Source organism: Phalangium opilio, unplaced genomic scaffold (genome assembly GCF_054372755.1).
Source record: "Phalangium opilio isolate 3A_F unplaced genomic scaffold, DU_Popi_V2 ptg000360l_1, whole genome shotgun sequence".
Classification (NCBI taxonomy): Eukaryota; Metazoa; Arthropoda; class Arachnida; order Opiliones; family Phalangiidae; genus Phalangium; species Phalangium opilio.
This window is the reverse complement of record NW_028324230.1, coordinates 4,142,948-4,159,284: the sequence shown is the minus strand read 5'-3', so window position 1 is coordinate 4,159,284 and position 16,337 is coordinate 4,142,948. Positions and strand designations below refer to the sequence as shown.

Genomic DNA, 16,337 nt, shown 5'->3' with positions numbered 1-16,337 from the left:
CTTTTTTCATATCTGGTGGAATTTAAAAGAGGAAACAAAAGTGAAAAAGCCAACGGCACGCAGAGTTTCCAAGTACTGACTGCGCTCGACGCTGCTTAACATCGGTGATCGGACGAGAACCGGTGTTTTCAGCGTGATATGGCCGTTGCCGAGAGTGCTAGATAATAATTCGAATTTAAATTAAGTGAGACAAATTAACCTTCATCTTTTAAAACAATAACTAAAAGAAAATAAGTTTGCTTTTTTCATATCTATTGGAATTTAAAAGAGGAAAAAAAATTCAAAAAGCCAACGGCACGCAGTGTTCCTATGTGGTCTCCCTCCCGAGTACTGACTGCGCTCGACGCTGCTTAGTTCGGTGATCGGACGAGAACCGGTGTTTTCAGTGTGATATGGCCGTTGCCGAGAGTGCTATTTAATAATTTGAATTTAATTAACCTTCATCTTTATAAAACAATAACAAAAAGAAGATATGTTTGCTTTTTTCATATCTGGTGGAATTTAAAAGAGGAAAAAAAAGGAAAAAGCCAACGGCACGCTGTGTTCCCAAGTACTGACTGCGCTCGACGCTGCTTAACTTCGGTGATCGGACGTGAACCGGTGTTTTCAGCGTGATATGGCCGTTGCCGAGAGTGCTATTTAATAATTTGAATTTAATGAACCTTCTTCTTTATAAAACAATAACAAAAATAAGATATGTATGCTTTTTTCATATCTGGTGGAATTTAAAAGAGGAAACAAAAGTGAAAAAGCCAACGGCACGCAGAGTTTCCAAGTACTGACTGCGCTCGACGCTGCTTAACTTCGGTGATCGGACGAAAACCGGTGTTTTCAGCGTGATATGGCCGTTGCCGAGAGTGCTAGATAATAATTCGAATTTAAATTAAGTGAGACAAATTAACTTTCATCTTTTAAAACAATAACTAAAAGAAAATAAGTTTGCTTTTTTCATATCTATTGGAATTTAAAAGAGGAAAAAAAATTGAAAACGCCAACGGCACGCAGTGTTCCTATGTGGTCTCCCTCCCGAGTACTGACTGCGCTCGACGCTGCTTAACTTCGGTGATCGGACGAGAACCGGTGTTTTCAGTGTGATATGGCCGTTGCCGAGAGTGCTATTTAATAATTTGAATTTAATTAACCTTCATCTTTATAAAACAATAACAAAAAGAAGATATGTTTGCTTTTTTCATATCTGGTGGAATTTAAAAGAGGAAAAAAAAGGAAAAAGCCAACGGCACGCTGTGTTCCCAAGTACTGACTGCGCTCGACGCTGCTTAACTTCGGTGATCGGACGTGAACCGGTGTTTTCAGCGTGATATGGCCGTTGCCGAGAATGCTATTTAATAATTTGAATTAAATGAACCTTCTTCTTTATAAAACAATAACAAAAATAAGATATGTTTGCTTTTTTCATATCTGGTGGAATTTAAAAGAGGAAACAAAAGTGAAAAAGCCAACGGCACGCAGAGTTTCCAAGTACTGACTGCGCTCGACGCTGCTTAACATCGGTGATCGGACGAGAACCGGTGTTTTCAGCGTGATATGGCCGTTGCCGAGAGTGCTAGATAATAATTCGAATTTAAATTAAGTGAGACAAATTAACCTTCATCTTTTAAAACAATAACTAAAAGAAAATAAGTTTGCTTTTTTCATATCTATTGGAATTTAAAAGAGGAAAAAAAATTGAAAAAGCCAACGGCACGCAGTGTTCCTATGTGGTCTCCCTCCCGAGTACTGACTGCGCTCGACGCTGCTTAGTTCGGTGATCGGACGAGAACCGGTGTTTTCAGTGTGATATTGCCGTTGCCGAGAGTGCTATTTAATAATTTGAATTTAATTAACCTTCATCTTTATAAAACAATAACAAAAAGAAGATATGTTTGCTTTTTTCATATCTGGTGGAATTTAAAAGAGGAAAAAAAAGGAAAAAGCCAACGGCACGCTGTGTTCCCAAGTACTGACTGCGCTCGACGCTGCTTAACTTCGGTGATCGGACGAGAACCGTTGTATTCAGCGTGATATGGCCGTTGCCGAGAGTGCTAGTTAATAATTTGAATTTAATTAACTTTCATCTCTATAAAACAATATCAAAAAGAAGATATGTTTGCTTTTTTCATATATAGTGGAATTTAAAAGAGGAAATAAAAGTGAAAAAGCCAACGGCACGCTGTGTTCCCAAGTACTGACTGCGCTCGACGCTGCTTAACTTCGGTGATCGGACGAGAACCGGTGTTTTCAGCGTGATATGGCCGTTGCCGAGAGTGCTAGATAATAATTCGAATTTAAATTAAGTGAGACAAATTAACCTTCATCTTTTTAAAACAATAACAAAAAGAAAATAAGTTTGCTTTTTTCATATCTGGTGGAATTTAAAAGAGGAAACAAAAGTGAAAAAGCCAAGGGCACGCAGAGTTTCCAAGTACTGACTGCGCTCGACGCTGCTTAACTTCGGTGATCGGACGAGAACCTGTGTTTTCAGCGTGATATGGCCGTTGCCGAGAGTGCTAGATAATAATTCGAATTTAAATTAAGTGAGACAAATTAACCTTCATCTTTTTAAAACAATAACAAAAAGAAAATATGTTTGCTTTTTTCATATCTATTGGAATTTAAAAGAGGAAAAAAAATTAAAGGCCAACGGCACGCAGTGTTCCTAAGTGGTCTCCCTCCCAAGTACTGACTGCGCTCGACGCTGCTTAACTTCGGTGATCGGACGTGAACCGGTGTTTTCAGCGTGATATGGCCGTTGCCGAGAGTGCTATTTAATAATTTGAATTTAATGAACCTTCTTCTTTATAAAACAATAACAAAAATAAGATATGTATGTTTTTTTCATATCTGGTGGAATTTAAAAGAGGAAACAAAAGTGAAAAAGCCAACGGCACGCAGAGTTTCCAAGTACTGACTGCGCTCGACGCTGCTTAACTTCGGTGATCGGACGAGAACCGGTGTTTTCAGCGTGATATGGCCGTTGCCGAGAGTGCTAGATAATAATTCGAATTTAAATTAAGTGAGACAAATTAACCTTCATCTTTTAAAACAATAACTAAAAGAAAATAAGTTTGCTTTTTTCATATCTATTGGAATTTAAAAGAGGAAAAAAAATTGAAAACGCCAACGGCACGCAGTGTTCCTATGTGGTCTCCCTCCCGAGTACTGACTGCGCTCGACGCTGCTTAACTTCGGTGATCGGACGAGAACCGGTGTTTTCAGTGTGATATGGCCGTTGCCGAGAGTGCTATTTAATAATTTGAATTTAATTAACCTTCATCTTTATAAAACAATAACAAAAAGAAGATATGTTTGCTTTTTTCATATCTGGTGGAATTTAAAAGAGGAAAAAAAAGGAAAAAGCCAACGGCACGCTGTGTTCCCAAGTACTGACTGCGCTCGACGCTGCTTAACTTCGGTGATCGGACGAGAACCGTTGTATTCAGCGTGATATGGCCGTTGCCGAGAGTGCTAGTTAATAATTTGAATTTAATTAACTTTCATCTCTATAAAACAATATCAAAAAGAAGATATGTTTGCTTTTTTCATATATAGTGGAATTTAAAAGAGGAAATAAAAGTGAAAAAACCAACGGCACGCTGTGTTCCCAAGTACTGACTGCGCTCGACGCTGCTTAACTTCGGTGATCGGACGAGAACCGGTGTTTTCAGCGTGATATGGCCGTTGCCGAGAGTGCTAGATAATAATTCGAATTTAAATTAAGTGAGACAAATTAACCTTCATCTTTTTAAAACAATAACAAAAAGAAAATAAGTTTGCTTTTTTCATATCTGGTGGAATTTAAAAGAGGAAACAAAAGTGAAAAAGCCAATGGCACGCAGAGTTTCCAAGTACTGACTGCGCTCGACGCTGCTTAACTTCGGTGATCGGACGAGAACCTCTGTTTTCAGCGTGATATGGCCGTTGCCGAGAGTGCTAGATAATAATTCGAATTTAAATTAAGTGAGACAAATTAACCTACATCTTTTTAAAACAATAACAAAAAGAAAATATGTTTGCTTTTTTCATATCTATTGGAATTTAAAAGAGGAAAAAATGTGAAAACGCCAACGGCACGCAGTGTTCCTAAGCGGTCTCCCTCCCAAATACTGACTGCGCTCGACGCTGCTTAACTTCGGTGATCGGACGAGAACCGGTGTTTTCAGCGTGATATGGCCGTTGCCGAGAGTGCTAGATAATAATTCGAATTTAAATTAAGTGAGACAAATTAACCTTCATCTTTTTAAAACAATAACAAAAAGAAAATAAGTTTGCTTTTTCATATCTGCTGGAATTTAAAAGAGGAAACAAAAGTGAAAAAGCCAACGGCACGCAGAGTTTCCAAGTACTGACTGCGCTCGACGCTGCTTAACTTCGGTGATCGGACGAGAACCGGTGTTTTCAGCGTGATATGGCCGTTGCCGAGAGTGCTAGATAATAATTCGAATTTAAATTAAGTGAGACAAATTAACCTTCATTTTTTTAAAACAATAGCAAAACGAAAATATGTTTGCTTTTTTTCATATCTATTGGAATTTAAAAGAGGAAAAAAAATTGAAAAAGCCAACGGCACGCAGTGTTCCTATGTGGTCTCCCTCCCGAGTACTGACTGCGCTCGACGCTGCTTAACTTCGGTGATCGGACGAGAACCGGTGTTTTCAGTGTGATATGGCCGTTGCCGAGAGTGCTATTTAATAATTTGAATTTAATTAACTTTCGTCTTTATAAAACAATATCAAAAAGAAGATATGTTTGGTTTTTTCATATCTGGTGGAATTTAAAAGAGGAAATAAAAGTGAAAAAGCCAACGGCACGCAGTGTTCCTAAGTGGTCTCCCTCCCAAGTACTGACTGCGCTCGACCCCTGCTTAACTTCGGTGATCGGACGAGAACCGGTGTTTTCAGCGTGATATGGTCGTTGCCGAGAGTGCTAGTTAATAATTCGAATTTAATTAACCTTCATATTTATAAAACAATAAAAAAAGAAGATATGGTTGGTTTTTCATATCTGGTGGAATTTAAAAGAGGAAACAAAAAGAAAAAAGCCAACGGCACGCAGTGATCCCAAGTACTGACTGCGCTAGACGCTGGATAACTTCGGTGATCGGACGAGAACCGGTGTTTTCAGCGTGATATGGCCGTTGCCGAGAGTGCTGGATAATAATTTGAATTTAATTAAGGTTCATCTTTATAAAACAATAACAAAAAGAAGATATGTTTGGTTTTTTCATATCTGGTGGAATTTAAAAGTGAAAAAAAAGTGAAAAAGCCAACGGCACGCAGTGTTCCCAAGTACTGACTGCGCTCGATGCTGCTTAACTTCGGTAATCGGACGTGAACCGGTGTTTTCAGCGTGATATGGCCGTTGCCGAGAGTGCTATTTAATAATTTGAATTTAATTAACCTTCATCTCTATAAAACAATAACAAAAAGAAGATATGTTTGGTTTTTTCATATCTGGTGGAATTTAAAAGAGGAAACAAAAGTGAAAAAGCCAACGGCACGCAGAGTTTCGAAGTACTGACTGCGCTCGACGCTGCTTAACTTCGGTGATCGGACGAGAACCGGTGTTTTCAGCGTGATATGGCCGTTGCCGAGAGTGCTAGATAATAATTCGAATTTAAATTAAGTGAGACAAATTAACCTTCATTTTTTTAAAACAATAACAAAACGAAAATATGTTTGCTTTTTTTCATATCTATTGGAATTTAAAAGAGGGAAAAAAATTAAAGGCCAACGGCACGCAGTGTTCCTAAGTGGTCTCCCTCCCAAGTACTGACTGCGCTCGACGCTGCTTAACTTCGGTGATCGGACGAGAACCGGTGTATTCAGCGTGATATGGCCGTTGCCGAGAGTGCTATTTAATAATTTGAATTTAATTAACCTTCATCTTTATAAAACAATAACAAAAATAAGATATGTTTGCTTTTTTCATATCTGGTGGAATTTAAAAGAGGAAACAAAAGGGAAAAAGCCAACGGCACGCAGAGTTTCCAAGTACTGACTGCGCTCGACGCTGCTGAACTTCGGTGATCGGACGAGACCCGGTGTTTTCAGCGTGATATGGCCGTTGCCGAGCGTGCTAGATAATAATTCGAATTTAAATTAAGTGAGACAAATTAACCTTCATCTTTTTAAAACAATAACAAAAAGAAAATAAGTTTGCTTTTTTCATATCTGGTTGAATTTAAAAGAGGAATCAAAAGTGAAAAAGCCAACGGCACGCAGAGTTTCCAAGTACTGACTGCGCTCGACGCTGCTTAACTTCGGTGATCGGACGAGAACCGGTGTTTTCAGCGTGATATGGCCGTTGCCGAGAGTGCTAGATAATAATTCGAATTTAAATTAAGTGAGACAAATTAACCTTCATCTTTTAAAACAATAACTAAAAGAAAATAAGTTTGCTTTTTTCATATCTATTGGAATTAAAAAGAGGAAAAAAAATTGAAAAAGCCAACGGCACGCAGTGTTCCTATGTGGTCTCCCTCCCGAGTACTGACTGCGCTCGACGCTGCTTAACTTCGGTGATCGGACGAGAACCGGTGTTTTCAGTGTGATATGGCCGTTGCCGAGAGTGCTATTTTATAATTTGAATTTAATTAACCTTCATCTTTATAAAACAATAACAAAAATAAGATATGTTTGCTTTTTTCATATCTGGTGGAATTTAAAAGAGGAAACAAAAGTGAAAAAGCCAACGGCACGCAGAGTTTCCAAGTACTGACTGCGCTCGACGCTGCTTAACTTCGGTGATCGGACGAGAACCGGTGTTTTCAGTGTGATATGGCCGTTGCCGAGAGTGCTATTTAATAATTTGAATTTAATTAACTTTCGTCTTTATAAAACAATATCAAAAAGAAGATATGTTTGGTTTTTTCATATCTGGTGGAATTTAAAAGAGGAAATAAAAGTGAAAAAGCCAACGGCACGCAGTGTTCCTAAGTGGTCTCCCTCCCAAGTACTGACTGCGCTCGACCCCTGCTTAACTTCGGTGATCGGACGAGAACCGGTGTTTTCAGCGTGATATGGTCGTTGCCGAGAGTGCTAGTTAATAATTCGAATTTAATTAACCTTCATATTTATAAAACAATAAAAAAAGAAGATATGGTTGGTTTTTCATATCTGGTGGAATTTAAAAGAGGAAACAAAAAGAAAAAAGCCAACGGCACGCAGTGATCCCAAGTACTGACTGCGCTAGACGCTGGATAACTTCGGTGATCGGACGAGAACCGGTGTTTTCAGCGTGATATGGCCGTTGCCGAGAGTGCTGGATAATAATTTGAATTTAATTAAGGTTCATCTTTATAAAACAATAACAAAAAGAAGATATGTTTGGTTTTTTCATATCTGGTGGAATTTAAAAGTGAAAAAAAAGTGAAAAAGCCAACGGCACGCAGTGTTCCCAAGTACTGACTGCGCTCGATGCTGCTTAACTTCGGTAATCGGACGTGAACCGGTGTTTTCAGCGTGATATGGCCGTTGCCGAGAGTGCTATTTAATAATTTGAATTTAATTAACCTTCATCTCTATAAAACAATAACAAAAAGAAGATATGTTTGGTTTTTTCATATCTGGTGGAATTTAAAAGAGGAAACAAAAGTGAAAAAGCCAACGGCACGCAGAGTTTCGAAGTACTGACTGCGCTCGACGCTGCTTAACTTCGGTGATCGGACGAGAACCGGTGTTTTCAGCGTGATATGGCCGTTGCCGAGAGTGCTAGATAATAATTCGAATTTAAATTAAGTGAGACAAATTAACCTTCATTTTTTTAAAACAATAACAAAACGAAAATATGTTTGCTTTTTTTCATATCTATTGGAATTTAAAAGAGGGAAAAAAATTAAAGGCCAACGGCACGCAGTGTTCCTAAGTGGTCTCCCTCCCAAGTACTGACTGCGCTCGACGCTGCTTAACTTCGGTGATCGGACGAGAACCGGTGTATTCAGCGTGATATGGCCGTTGCCGAGAGTGCTAGTTAATAATTTGAATTTAATTAACTTTCATCTCTATAAAACAATATCAAAAAGATGATATGTTTGCTTTTTTCATATCAAGTGGAATTTAAAAGAGGAAATAAAAGTGAAAAAGCCAACGGCGCGCTGTGTTCCCAAGTACTGACTGCGCTCGACGCTGCTTAACTTCGGTAATCGGACGAGAACCGGTGTTTTCAGCGTGATATGGCCGTTGCCGAGAGTGCTATTTAATAATTTGAATTTAATTAACCTTCATCTTTATAAAACAATAACAAAAATAAGATATGTTTGCTTTTTTCATATCTGGTGGAATTTAAAAGAGGAAACAAAAGGGAAAAAGCCAACGGCACGCAGAGTTTCCAAGTACTGACTGCGCTCGACGCTGCTGAACTTCGGTGATCGGACGAGACCCGGTGTTTTCAGCGTGATATGGCCGTTGCCGAGCGTGCTAGATAATAATTCGAATTTAAATTAAGTGTGACAAATTAACCTTCATCTTTTTAAAACAATAACAAAAAGAAAATAAGTTTGCTTTTTTCATATCTGGTTGAATTTAAAAGAGGAATCAAAAGTGAAAAAGCCAACGGCACGCAGAGTTTCCAAGTACTGACTGCGCTCGACGCTGCTGAACTTCGGTGATCGGACGAGACCCGGTGTTTTCAGCGTGATATGGCCGTTGCCGAGCGTGCTAGATAATAATTCGAATTTAAATTAAGTGAGACAAATTAACCTTCATCTTTTTAAAACAATAACAAAAAGAAAATAAGTTTGCTTTTTTCATATCTGGTTGAATTTAAAAGAGGAATCAAAAGTAAAAAAGCCAACGGCACGCAGAGTTTCCAAGTACTGACTGCGCTCGACGCTGCTTAACTTCGGTGATCGGACGAGAACCGGTGTTTTCAGCGTGATATGGCCGTTGCCGAGAGTGCTAGATAATAATTCGAATTTAAATTAAGTGAGACAAATTAACCTTCATCTTTTAAAACAATAACTAAAAGAAAATAAGTTTGCTTTTTTCATATCTATTGGAATTAAAAAGAGGAAAAAAAATTGAAAAAGCCAACGGCACGCAGTGTTCCTATGTGGTCTCCCTCCCGAGTACTGACTGCGCTCGACGCTGCTTAACTTCGGTGATCGGACGAGAACCGGTGTTTTCAGTGTGATATGGCCGTTGCCGAGAGTGCTATTTTATAATTTGAATTTAATTAACCTTCATCTTTATAAAACAATAACAAAAATAAGATATGTTTGCTTTTTTCATATCTGGTGGAATTTAAAAGAGGAAACAAAAGTGAAAAAGCCAACGGCACGCAGAGTTTCCAAGTACTGACTGCGCTCGACGCTGCTTAACTTCGGTGATCGGACGAGAACCGGTGTTTTCAGTGTGATATGGCCGTTGCCGAGAGTGCTATTTAATAATTTGAATTTAATTAACTTTCGTCTTTATAAAACAATATCAAAAAGAAGATATGTTTGGTTTTTTCATATCTGGTGGAATTTAAAAGAGGAAATAAAAGTGAAAAAGCCAACGGCACGCAGTGTTCCTAAGTGGTCTCCCTCCCAAGTACTGACTGCGCTCGACCCCTGCTTAACTTCGGTGATCGGACGAGAACCGGTGTTTTCAGCGTGATATGGTCGTTGCCGAGAGTGCTAGTTAATAATTCGAATTTAATTAACCTTCATATTTATAAAACAATAAAAAAAGAAGATATGGTTGGTTTTTCATATCTGGTGGAATTTAAAAGAGGAAACAAAAAGAAAAAAGCCAACGGCACGCAGTGATCCCAAGTACTGACTGCGCTAGACGCTGGATAACTTCGGTGATCGGACGAGAACCGGTGTTTTCAGCGTGATATGGCCGTTGCCGAGAGTGCTGGATAATAATTTGAATTTAATTAAGGTTCATCTTTATAAAACAATAACAAAAAGAAGATATGTTTGGTTTTTTCATATCTGGTGGAATTTAAAAGTGAAAAAAAAGTGAAAAAGCCAACGGCACGCAGTGTTCCCAAGTACTGACTGCGCTCGATGCTGCTTAACTTCGGTAATCGGACGTGAACCGGTGTTTTCAGCGTGATATGGCCGTTGCCGAGAGTGCTATTTAATAATTTGAATTTAATTAACCTTCATCTCTATAAAACAATAACAAAAAGAAGATATGTTTGGTTTTTTCATATCTGGTGGAATTTAAAAGAGGAAACAAAAGTGAAAAAGCCAACGGCACGCAGAGTTTCGAAGTACTGACTGCGCTCGACGCTGCTTAACTTCGGTGATCGGACGAGAACCGGTGTTTTCAGCGTGATATGGCCGTTGCCGAGAGTGCTAGATAATAATTCGAATTTAAATTAAGTGAGACAAATTAACCTTCATTTTTTTAAAACAATAACAAAACGAAAATATGTTTGCTTTTTTTCATATCTATTGGAATTTAAAAGAGGGAAAAAAATTAAAGGCCAACGGCACGCAGTGTTCCTAAGTGGTCTCCCTCCCAAGTACTGACTGCGCTCGACGCTGCTTAACTTCGGTGATCGGACGAGAACCGGTGTATTCAGCGTGATATGGCCGTTGCCGAGAGTGCTAGTTAATAATTTGAATTTAATTAACTTTCATCTCTATAAAACAATATCAAAAAGATGATATGTTTGCTTTTTTCATATCAAGTGGAATTTAAAAGAGGAAATAAAAGTGAAAAAGCCAACGGCGCGCTGTGTTCCCAAGTACTGACTGCGCTCGACGCTGCTTAACTTCGGTAATCGGACGAGAACCGGTGTTTTCAGCGTGATATGGCCGTTGCCGAGAGTGCTATTTAATAATTTGAATTTAATTAACCTTCATCTTTATAAAACAATAACTAAAATAAGATATGTTTGCTTTTTTCATATCTGGTGGAATTTAAAAGAGGAAACAAAAGGGAAAAAGCCAACGGCACGCAGAGTTTCCAAGTACTGACTGCGCTCGACGCTGCTGAACTTCGGTGATCGGACGAGACCCGGTGTTTTCAGCGTGATATGGCCGTTGCCGAGCGTGCTAGATAATAATTCGAATTTAAATTAAGTGAGACAAATTAACCTTCATCTTTTTAAAACAATAACAAAAAGAAAATAAGTTTGCTTTTTTCATATCTGGTTGAATTTAAAAGAGGAATCAAAAGTGAAAAAGCCAACGGCACGCAGAGTTTCCAAGTACTGACTGCGCTCGACGCTGCTTAACTTCGGTGATCGGACGAGAACCGGTGTTTTCAGCGTGATATGGCCGTTGCCGAGAGTGCTAGATAATAATTGGAATTTAAATTAAGTGAGACAAATTAACCTTCATCTTTTAAAACAATAACTAAAAGAAAATAAGTTTGCTTTTTTCATATCTATTGGAATTAAAAAGAGGAAAAAAAATTGAAAAAGCCAACGGCACGCAGTGTTCCTATGTGGTCTCCCTCCCGAGTACTGACTGCGCTCGACGCTGCTTAACTTCGGTGATCGGACGAGAACCGGTGTTTTCAGTGTGATATGGCCGTTGCCGAGAGTGCTATTTTATAATTTGAATTTAATTAACCTTCATCTTTATAAAACAATAACAAAAAAAGATATGTTTGCTTTTTTCATATCTGGTGGAATTTAAAAGAGGAAACAAAAGTGAAAAAGCCAACGGCACGCAGAGTTTCCAAGTACTGACTGCGCTCGACGCTGCTTAACTTCGGTGATCGGACGAGAACCGGTGTTTTCAGCGTGATATGGCCGTTGCCGAGAGTGCTAGATAATAATTCGAATTTAAATTAAGTGAGACAAATTAACCTTCATCTTTTAAAACAATAACTAAAAGAAAATAAGTTTGCTTTTTTCATATCTATTGGAATTAAAAAGAGGAAAAAAAATTGAAAAAGCCAACGGCACGCAGTGTTCCTATGTGGTCTCCCTCCCGAGTACTGACTGCGCTCGACGCTGCTTAACTTCGGTGATCGGACGAGAACCGGTGTTTTCAGTGTGATATGGCCGTTGCCGAGAGTGCTATTTTATAATTTGAATTTAATTAACCTTCATCTTTATAAAACAATAACAAAAATAAGATATGTTTGCTTTTTTCATATCTGGTGGAATTTAAAAGAGGAAACAAAAGTGAAAAAGCCAACGGCACGCAGAGTTTCCAAGTACTGACTGCGCTCGACGCTGCTTAACTTCGGTGATCGGACGAGAACCGGTGTTTTCAGCGTGATATGGCCGTTGCCGAGAGTGCTAGATAATAATTCGAATTTAAATTAAGTGAGACAAATTAACCTTCATCTTTTAAAACAATAACTAAAAGAAAATAAGTTTGCTTTTTTCATATCTATTGGAATTTAAAAGAGGAAAAAAAATTGAAAAAGCCAACGGCACGCAGTGTTCCTATGTGGTCTCCCTCCCGAGTACTGACTGCGCTCGACGCTGCTTAACTTCGGTGATCGGACGAGAACCGGTGTTTTCAGTGTGATATGGCCGTTGCCGAGAGTGCTATTTAATAATTTGAATTTAATTAACTTTCGGCTTTATAAAACAATATCAAAAAGAAGATATGTTTGGTTTTTTCATATCTGGTGGAATTTAAAAGAGGAAATAAAAGTGAAAAAGCCAACGGCACGCAGTGTTCCTAAGTGGTCTCCCTCCCAAGTACTGACTGCGCTCGACGCTGCTTAACTTCGGTGATCGGACGAGAACCGGTGTTTTCAGCGTGATATGGTCGTTGCCGAGAGTGCTAGTTAATAATTCGAATTTAATTAACCTTCATATTTATAAAACAATAAAAAAAGAAGATATGGTTGGTTTTTCATATCTGGTGGAATTTAAAAGAGGAAACAAAAAGAAAAAAGCCAACGGCACGCAGTGATCCCAAGTACTGACTGCGCTAGACGCTGGATAACTTCGGTGATCGGACGAGAACCGGTGTTTTCAGCGTGATATGGCCGTTGCCGAGAGTGCTGGATAATAATTTGAATTTAATTAAGGTTCATCTTTATAAAACAATAACAAAAAGAAGATATGTTTGGTTTTTTCATATCTGGTGGAATTTAAAAGTGAAAAAAAAGTGAAAAAGCCAACGGCACGCAGTGTTCCCAAGTACTGACTGCGCTCGATGCTGCTTAACTTCGGTAATCGGACGTGAACCGGTGTTTTCAGCGTGATATGGCCGTTGCCGAGAGTGCTATTTAATAATTTGAATTTAATTAACCTTCATCTCTATAAAACAATAACAAAAAGAAGATATGTTTGGTTTTTTCATATCTGGTGGAATTTAAAAGAGGAAACAAAAGTGAAAAAGCCAACGGCACGCAGAGTTTCCAAGTACTGACTGCGCTCGACGCTGCTTAACTTCGGTGATCGGACGAGAACCGGTGTTTTCAGCGTGATATGGCCGTTGCCGAGAGTGCTAGATAATAATTCGAATTTAAATTAAGTGAGACAAATTAACCTTCATCTTTTAAAACAATAACTAAAAGAAAATAAGTTTGCTTTTTTCATATCTATTGGAATTAAAAAGAGGAAAAAAAATTGAAAAAGCCAACGGCACGCAGTGTTCCTATGTGGTCTCCCTCCCGAGTACTGACTGCGCTCGACGCTGCTTAACTTCGGTGATCGGACGAGAACCGGTGTTTTCAGTGTGATATGGCCGTTGCCGAGAGTGCTATTTTATAATTTGAATTTAATTAACCTTCATCTTTATAAAACAATAACAAAAATAAGATATGTTTGCTTTTTTCATATCTGGTGGAATTTAAAAGAGGAAACAAAAGTGAAAAAGCCAACGGCACGCAGAGTTTCCAAGTACTGACTGCGCTCGACGCTGCTTAACTTCGGTGATCGGACGAGAACCGGTGTTTTCAGCGTGATATGGCCGTTGCCGAGAGTGCTAGATAATAATTCGAATTTAAATTAAGTGAGACAAATTAACCTTCATCTTTTAAAACAATAACTAAAAGAAAATAAGTTTACTTTTTTCATATCTATTGGAATTTAAAAGAGGAAAAAAAATTGAAAAAGCCAACGGCACGCAGTGTTCCTATGTGGTCTCCCTCCCGAGTACTGACTGCGCTCGACGCTGCTTAACTTCGGTGATCGGACGAGAACCGGTGTTTTCAGTGTGATATGGCCGTTGCCGAGAGTGCTATTTAATAATTTGAATTTAATTAACTTTCGGCTTTATAAAACAATATCAAAAAGAAGATATGTTTGGTTTTTTCATATCTGGTGGAATTTAAAAGAGGAAATAAAAGTGAAAAAGCCAACGGCACGCAGTGTTCCTAAGTGGTCTCCCTCCCAAGTACTGACTGCGCTCGACGCTGCTTAACTTCGGTGATCGGACGAGAACCGGTGTTTTCAGCGTGATATGGTCGTTGCCGAGAGTGCTAGATAATAATTCGAATTTAAATTAAGTGAGACAAATTAACCTTCATCTTTTTAAAACAATAAGTAAAAGAAAATATGTTTGCTTTTTTCATATCTATTGGAATTTAAAAGAGGAAAAAAAAATTAAAAGCCAACGGCACGCAGTGTTCCTAAGTGGTCTCCCTCCCAAGTACTGACTGCACTCGAAGCTGCTTAACTTCGGTGATCGGACGAGAACCGGTGTTTTCAGCGTGAAATGGCCTTTGCCGAGTGTGCTATTTAATAATATGAGTTTAATTAACCCTCATCTTTATAAAACAACAATATGATGATATGTTTGCTTTTTTCATATCTGGTGGAATTTAAAAGAGGAAACAAAAGTGAAAAAGCCAACGGCACGCATAGTTCCTAAGTGGTCTCCCTCCCAAGTACTGACTGCGCTCGAAGCTGCTTAACTTCGGTGATCGGACGAGAACCGGCGTATTCAGAATCATATGTCCGTTGCCGAGAGTGCTAGTTAATAATTTGAATTTAATTAACCTTCATCTTTATAAAACAACAAAAAGATGATATGTTTGCTTTTTTCATATCTGGTGGAATCGAAAAGAGGAAACAAAAGTGAAAAAGCCAACGGCACGCAGAGTTTCCAAGTACTGACTGCGCTCGACGCTGCTTAACTTCGATGATCGGACGAGAACCGTTTTTTTCAGCGTGATATGGCCGTTGCCGAGAGTGCCAGATAATAATTCGAATTTAAATTAAGTGAGACAAATTAACCTTCATCTTTTTAAAACAATAACAAAAAGAAAATATGTTTGCTTTTTTGAAATCTATTGGAATTTAAAAGTGGAGAAAAAAGTGAAAAAACCAACGGCACGCAGTGTTCCTAAGTGGTCTCCCTCCCAAGTACTAACTGCGCTCGACGCTGCTTAATTTCGGTGATCGGACGAGAACCGGTGTTTTCAGCGTGATATGGCCGTTAGCGAAATTGCTATTTAATAATTTGAATTTAATTAACTTTCGTCTTTATAAAACAATATCAAAAAGAAGATATGTTTGGTTCTTTCATATCTGGTGGAATTTAAAAGAGGAAATAAAAGTGATAAAGCCAACGGCCCGCAGTGTTCCTAAGTGGTCTCCCTCCCAAGCACTGACTGCGCTCGACGCTGCTTAACTTCGGTGATCGGACGAGAACCGGTGTTTTCAGCGTGATATGGCCGCTAGCGAAAGTGCTATTTAATAATTTGAATTTAATTAACTTTCGTCTTTATAAAACAATATCAAAAAGAAGATATGTTTGGTGTTTTCATATCTGGTGGAATTTAAAAGAGGAAATAAAAGTGATAAAGCCAACGGCCCGCAGTGTTCCTAAGTGGTCTCCCTCCCTAGTACTGACTGCGCTCGACGCTGCTTAACTTCGGTGATCGGACGAGAACCGGTGCTTTCAGCGTGATATGGCCGTTGCCGAAAGTGCTAGTTAATAATTCAAATTTAAATTAAGTGAGACAAATTAACCTTCATCATTTTAAAACAATAACAAAAAGAAAATATGTTTGCTTTTTTCATATCTATTGGAATTTAAAAGAGGAAAAAAAGTGAAAAAGCCAACGGCACGCAGTGTTCCTAAGTGGTCTCCCTCCCAAGTACTGACTGCGCTCGACGCTGCTTAACTTCGGTGATCGGACGAGAACCGGTGTATTCAGCGTGATATGGCCGTTGCCGAGAGTCCTAGTTAATAATTTGAATTTAATTAACCTTCATTTTTATAAAACAATAACAAAAGGAAGATATGTTTGCTTTTTTCATATCTATTGGAATTTAAAAGAGGAAAAAAAAAGTGAAAAAGCCAACGACACGCAGAGTTTCCAAGTACTGACAGCGCTCGACGCTGCTTAACTTCGGTGATCGGACGAGAACCGTTTTTTTCAGCGTGATATGGCCGTTGCCGAGAGTGCTAGTTAATTATTCGAATTTAAATTAAGTGAGAAAAATTAACCTTCATCTTTTTAAAACAATAACAA

At 38.7% G+C, this 16,337-nt stretch overlaps 18 non-coding genes and 39 pseudogenes across 18 annotated transcripts; all 57 read right to left on the bottom strand.

Moving 5' to 3' along the window:
• Positions 1-47: 47 nt before the first annotated feature.
• Positions 48-150, bottom strand: LOC149602547 (5S ribosomal RNA; annotated as a pseudogene).
• A 136-nt stretch (positions 151-286) lies between these two features.
• Positions 287-404, bottom strand: LOC149602546 (5S ribosomal RNA; annotated as a pseudogene).
• Positions 405-525: 121 nt separating this feature from the next.
• LOC149602545 (5S ribosomal RNA) lies at positions 526-628 on the bottom strand (annotated as a pseudogene).
• Positions 629-750: 122 nt separating this feature from the next.
• On the bottom strand, positions 751-853 carry LOC149602544 (5S ribosomal RNA; annotated as a pseudogene).
• Positions 854-989: 136 nt separating this feature from the next.
• Positions 990-1,108, bottom strand: LOC149602543 (5S ribosomal RNA; annotated as a pseudogene).
• Positions 1,109-1,229: 121 nt separating this feature from the next.
• Positions 1,230-1,332, bottom strand: LOC149602542 (5S ribosomal RNA; annotated as a pseudogene).
• A 122-nt stretch (positions 1,333-1,454) lies between these two features.
• LOC149602541 (5S ribosomal RNA) lies at positions 1,455-1,557 on the bottom strand (annotated as a pseudogene).
• A 136-nt stretch (positions 1,558-1,693) lies between these two features.
• LOC149602540 (5S ribosomal RNA) lies at positions 1,694-1,811 on the bottom strand (annotated as a pseudogene).
• A 121-nt stretch (positions 1,812-1,932) lies between these two features.
• On the bottom strand, positions 1,933-2,035 carry LOC149602539 (5S ribosomal RNA; annotated as a pseudogene).
• Positions 2,036-2,157: 122 nt separating this feature from the next.
• Positions 2,158-2,260, bottom strand: LOC149602538 (5S ribosomal RNA; annotated as a pseudogene).
• Positions 2,261-2,635: 375 nt separating this feature from the next.
• LOC149602537 (5S ribosomal RNA) lies at positions 2,636-2,754 on the bottom strand. Its single transcript, XR_016379085.1, has one exon. It is a non-coding gene; the product is annotated as a 5S ribosomal RNA (ribosomal RNA).
• A 122-nt stretch (positions 2,755-2,876) lies between these two features.
• LOC149602536 (5S ribosomal RNA) lies at positions 2,877-2,979 on the bottom strand (annotated as a pseudogene).
• A 136-nt stretch (positions 2,980-3,115) lies between these two features.
• LOC149602535 (5S ribosomal RNA) lies at positions 3,116-3,234 on the bottom strand (annotated as a pseudogene).
• A 121-nt stretch (positions 3,235-3,355) lies between these two features.
• On the bottom strand, positions 3,356-3,458 carry LOC149602534 (5S ribosomal RNA; annotated as a pseudogene).
• Positions 3,459-3,580: 122 nt separating this feature from the next.
• Positions 3,581-3,683, bottom strand: LOC149602533 (5S ribosomal RNA; annotated as a pseudogene).
• A 376-nt stretch (positions 3,684-4,059) lies between these two features.
• Positions 4,060-4,178, bottom strand: LOC149602532 (5S ribosomal RNA). Its single transcript, XR_016378558.1, has one exon. It is a non-coding gene; the product is annotated as a 5S ribosomal RNA (ribosomal RNA).
• Positions 4,179-4,314: 136 nt separating this feature from the next.
• LOC149602531 (5S ribosomal RNA) lies at positions 4,315-4,417 on the bottom strand (annotated as a pseudogene).
• Positions 4,418-4,555: 138 nt separating this feature from the next.
• Positions 4,556-4,674, bottom strand: LOC149602530 (5S ribosomal RNA). Its single transcript, XR_016378445.1, has one exon. It is a non-coding gene; the product is annotated as a 5S ribosomal RNA (ribosomal RNA).
• A 122-nt stretch (positions 4,675-4,796) lies between these two features.
• LOC149602529 (5S ribosomal RNA) lies at positions 4,797-4,916 on the bottom strand (annotated as a pseudogene).
• A 344-nt stretch (positions 4,917-5,260) lies between these two features.
• LOC149602528 (5S ribosomal RNA) lies at positions 5,261-5,363 on the bottom strand (annotated as a pseudogene).
• A 122-nt stretch (positions 5,364-5,485) lies between these two features.
• LOC149602527 (5S ribosomal RNA) lies at positions 5,486-5,588 on the bottom strand (annotated as a pseudogene).
• A 136-nt stretch (positions 5,589-5,724) lies between these two features.
• Positions 5,725-5,843, bottom strand: LOC149602526 (5S ribosomal RNA). The gene has a single exon (XR_016379040.1). It is a non-coding gene; the product is annotated as a 5S ribosomal RNA (ribosomal RNA).
• Positions 5,844-6,205: 362 nt separating this feature from the next.
• On the bottom strand, positions 6,206-6,308 carry LOC149602525 (5S ribosomal RNA; annotated as a pseudogene).
• A 136-nt stretch (positions 6,309-6,444) lies between these two features.
• On the bottom strand, positions 6,445-6,563 carry LOC149602524 (5S ribosomal RNA). The gene has a single exon (XR_016378444.1). It is a non-coding gene; the product is annotated as a 5S ribosomal RNA (ribosomal RNA).
• A 122-nt stretch (positions 6,564-6,685) lies between these two features.
• LOC149602523 (5S ribosomal RNA) lies at positions 6,686-6,788 on the bottom strand (annotated as a pseudogene).
• Positions 6,789-6,910: 122 nt separating this feature from the next.
• Positions 6,911-7,030, bottom strand: LOC149602522 (5S ribosomal RNA; annotated as a pseudogene).
• A 344-nt stretch (positions 7,031-7,374) lies between these two features.
• LOC149602521 (5S ribosomal RNA) lies at positions 7,375-7,477 on the bottom strand (annotated as a pseudogene).
• Positions 7,478-7,599: 122 nt separating this feature from the next.
• Positions 7,600-7,702, bottom strand: LOC149602520 (5S ribosomal RNA; annotated as a pseudogene).
• Positions 7,703-7,838: 136 nt separating this feature from the next.
• On the bottom strand, positions 7,839-7,957 carry LOC149602519 (5S ribosomal RNA). Its single transcript, XR_016379039.1, has one exon. It is a non-coding gene; the product is annotated as a 5S ribosomal RNA (ribosomal RNA).
• A 122-nt stretch (positions 7,958-8,079) lies between these two features.
• LOC149602518 (5S ribosomal RNA) lies at positions 8,080-8,182 on the bottom strand (annotated as a pseudogene).
• Positions 8,183-8,784: 602 nt separating this feature from the next.
• Positions 8,785-8,887, bottom strand: LOC149602517 (5S ribosomal RNA; annotated as a pseudogene).
• Positions 8,888-9,023: 136 nt separating this feature from the next.
• Positions 9,024-9,142, bottom strand: LOC149602516 (5S ribosomal RNA). Its single transcript, XR_016378443.1, has one exon. It is a non-coding gene; the product is annotated as a 5S ribosomal RNA (ribosomal RNA).
• Positions 9,143-9,264: 122 nt separating this feature from the next.
• Positions 9,265-9,367, bottom strand: LOC149602515 (5S ribosomal RNA; annotated as a pseudogene).
• Positions 9,368-9,489: 122 nt separating this feature from the next.
• LOC149602514 (5S ribosomal RNA) lies at positions 9,490-9,609 on the bottom strand (annotated as a pseudogene).
• A 344-nt stretch (positions 9,610-9,953) lies between these two features.
• On the bottom strand, positions 9,954-10,056 carry LOC149602513 (5S ribosomal RNA; annotated as a pseudogene).
• A 122-nt stretch (positions 10,057-10,178) lies between these two features.
• Positions 10,179-10,281, bottom strand: LOC149602512 (5S ribosomal RNA; annotated as a pseudogene).
• Positions 10,282-10,417: 136 nt separating this feature from the next.
• Positions 10,418-10,536, bottom strand: LOC149602511 (5S ribosomal RNA). Its single transcript, XR_016379038.1, has one exon. It is a non-coding gene; the product is annotated as a 5S ribosomal RNA (ribosomal RNA).
• A 122-nt stretch (positions 10,537-10,658) lies between these two features.
• On the bottom strand, positions 10,659-10,761 carry LOC149602510 (5S ribosomal RNA; annotated as a pseudogene).
• Positions 10,762-11,123: 362 nt separating this feature from the next.
• On the bottom strand, positions 11,124-11,226 carry LOC149602509 (5S ribosomal RNA; annotated as a pseudogene).
• A 136-nt stretch (positions 11,227-11,362) lies between these two features.
• On the bottom strand, positions 11,363-11,481 carry LOC149602508 (5S ribosomal RNA). Its single transcript, XR_016378442.1, has one exon. It is a non-coding gene; the product is annotated as a 5S ribosomal RNA (ribosomal RNA).
• A 121-nt stretch (positions 11,482-11,602) lies between these two features.
• On the bottom strand, positions 11,603-11,705 carry LOC149602507 (5S ribosomal RNA; annotated as a pseudogene).
• Positions 11,706-11,841: 136 nt separating this feature from the next.
• On the bottom strand, positions 11,842-11,960 carry LOC149602506 (5S ribosomal RNA). The gene has a single exon (XR_016378441.1). It is a non-coding gene; the product is annotated as a 5S ribosomal RNA (ribosomal RNA).
• Positions 11,961-12,082: 122 nt separating this feature from the next.
• LOC149602505 (5S ribosomal RNA) lies at positions 12,083-12,185 on the bottom strand (annotated as a pseudogene).
• A 136-nt stretch (positions 12,186-12,321) lies between these two features.
• LOC149602504 (5S ribosomal RNA) lies at positions 12,322-12,440 on the bottom strand. Its single transcript, XR_016378440.1, has one exon. It is a non-coding gene; the product is annotated as a 5S ribosomal RNA (ribosomal RNA).
• A 122-nt stretch (positions 12,441-12,562) lies between these two features.
• Positions 12,563-12,681, bottom strand: LOC149602503 (5S ribosomal RNA). Its single transcript, XR_016378378.1, has one exon. It is a non-coding gene; the product is annotated as a 5S ribosomal RNA (ribosomal RNA).
• A 344-nt stretch (positions 12,682-13,025) lies between these two features.
• On the bottom strand, positions 13,026-13,128 carry LOC149602502 (5S ribosomal RNA; annotated as a pseudogene).
• Positions 13,129-13,250: 122 nt separating this feature from the next.
• Positions 13,251-13,353, bottom strand: LOC149602501 (5S ribosomal RNA; annotated as a pseudogene).
• A 136-nt stretch (positions 13,354-13,489) lies between these two features.
• Positions 13,490-13,608, bottom strand: LOC149602500 (5S ribosomal RNA). The gene has a single exon (XR_016378439.1). It is a non-coding gene; the product is annotated as a 5S ribosomal RNA (ribosomal RNA).
• Positions 13,609-13,730: 122 nt separating this feature from the next.
• LOC149602499 (5S ribosomal RNA) lies at positions 13,731-13,833 on the bottom strand (annotated as a pseudogene).
• A 136-nt stretch (positions 13,834-13,969) lies between these two features.
• Positions 13,970-14,088, bottom strand: LOC149602498 (5S ribosomal RNA). The gene has a single exon (XR_016378437.1). It is a non-coding gene; the product is annotated as a 5S ribosomal RNA (ribosomal RNA).
• Positions 14,089-14,210: 122 nt separating this feature from the next.
• Positions 14,211-14,329, bottom strand: LOC149602497 (5S ribosomal RNA). The gene has a single exon (XR_016378376.1). It is a non-coding gene; the product is annotated as a 5S ribosomal RNA (ribosomal RNA).
• A 136-nt stretch (positions 14,330-14,465) lies between these two features.
• LOC149602496 (5S ribosomal RNA) lies at positions 14,466-14,584 on the bottom strand (annotated as a pseudogene).
• A 119-nt stretch (positions 14,585-14,703) lies between these two features.
• Positions 14,704-14,822, bottom strand: LOC149602495 (5S ribosomal RNA; annotated as a pseudogene).
• A 359-nt stretch (positions 14,823-15,181) lies between these two features.
• On the bottom strand, positions 15,182-15,300 carry LOC149602494 (5S ribosomal RNA). The gene has a single exon (XR_016379192.1). It is a non-coding gene; the product is annotated as a 5S ribosomal RNA (ribosomal RNA).
• A 122-nt stretch (positions 15,301-15,422) lies between these two features.
• On the bottom strand, positions 15,423-15,541 carry LOC149602493 (5S ribosomal RNA; annotated as a pseudogene).
• Positions 15,542-15,663: 122 nt separating this feature from the next.
• LOC149602492 (5S ribosomal RNA) lies at positions 15,664-15,782 on the bottom strand. The gene has a single exon (XR_016378225.1). It is a non-coding gene; the product is annotated as a 5S ribosomal RNA (ribosomal RNA).
• Positions 15,783-15,918: 136 nt separating this feature from the next.
• Positions 15,919-16,037, bottom strand: LOC149602491 (5S ribosomal RNA). The gene has a single exon (XR_016379073.1). It is a non-coding gene; the product is annotated as a 5S ribosomal RNA (ribosomal RNA).
• Positions 16,038-16,337: the final 300 nt, after the last annotated feature.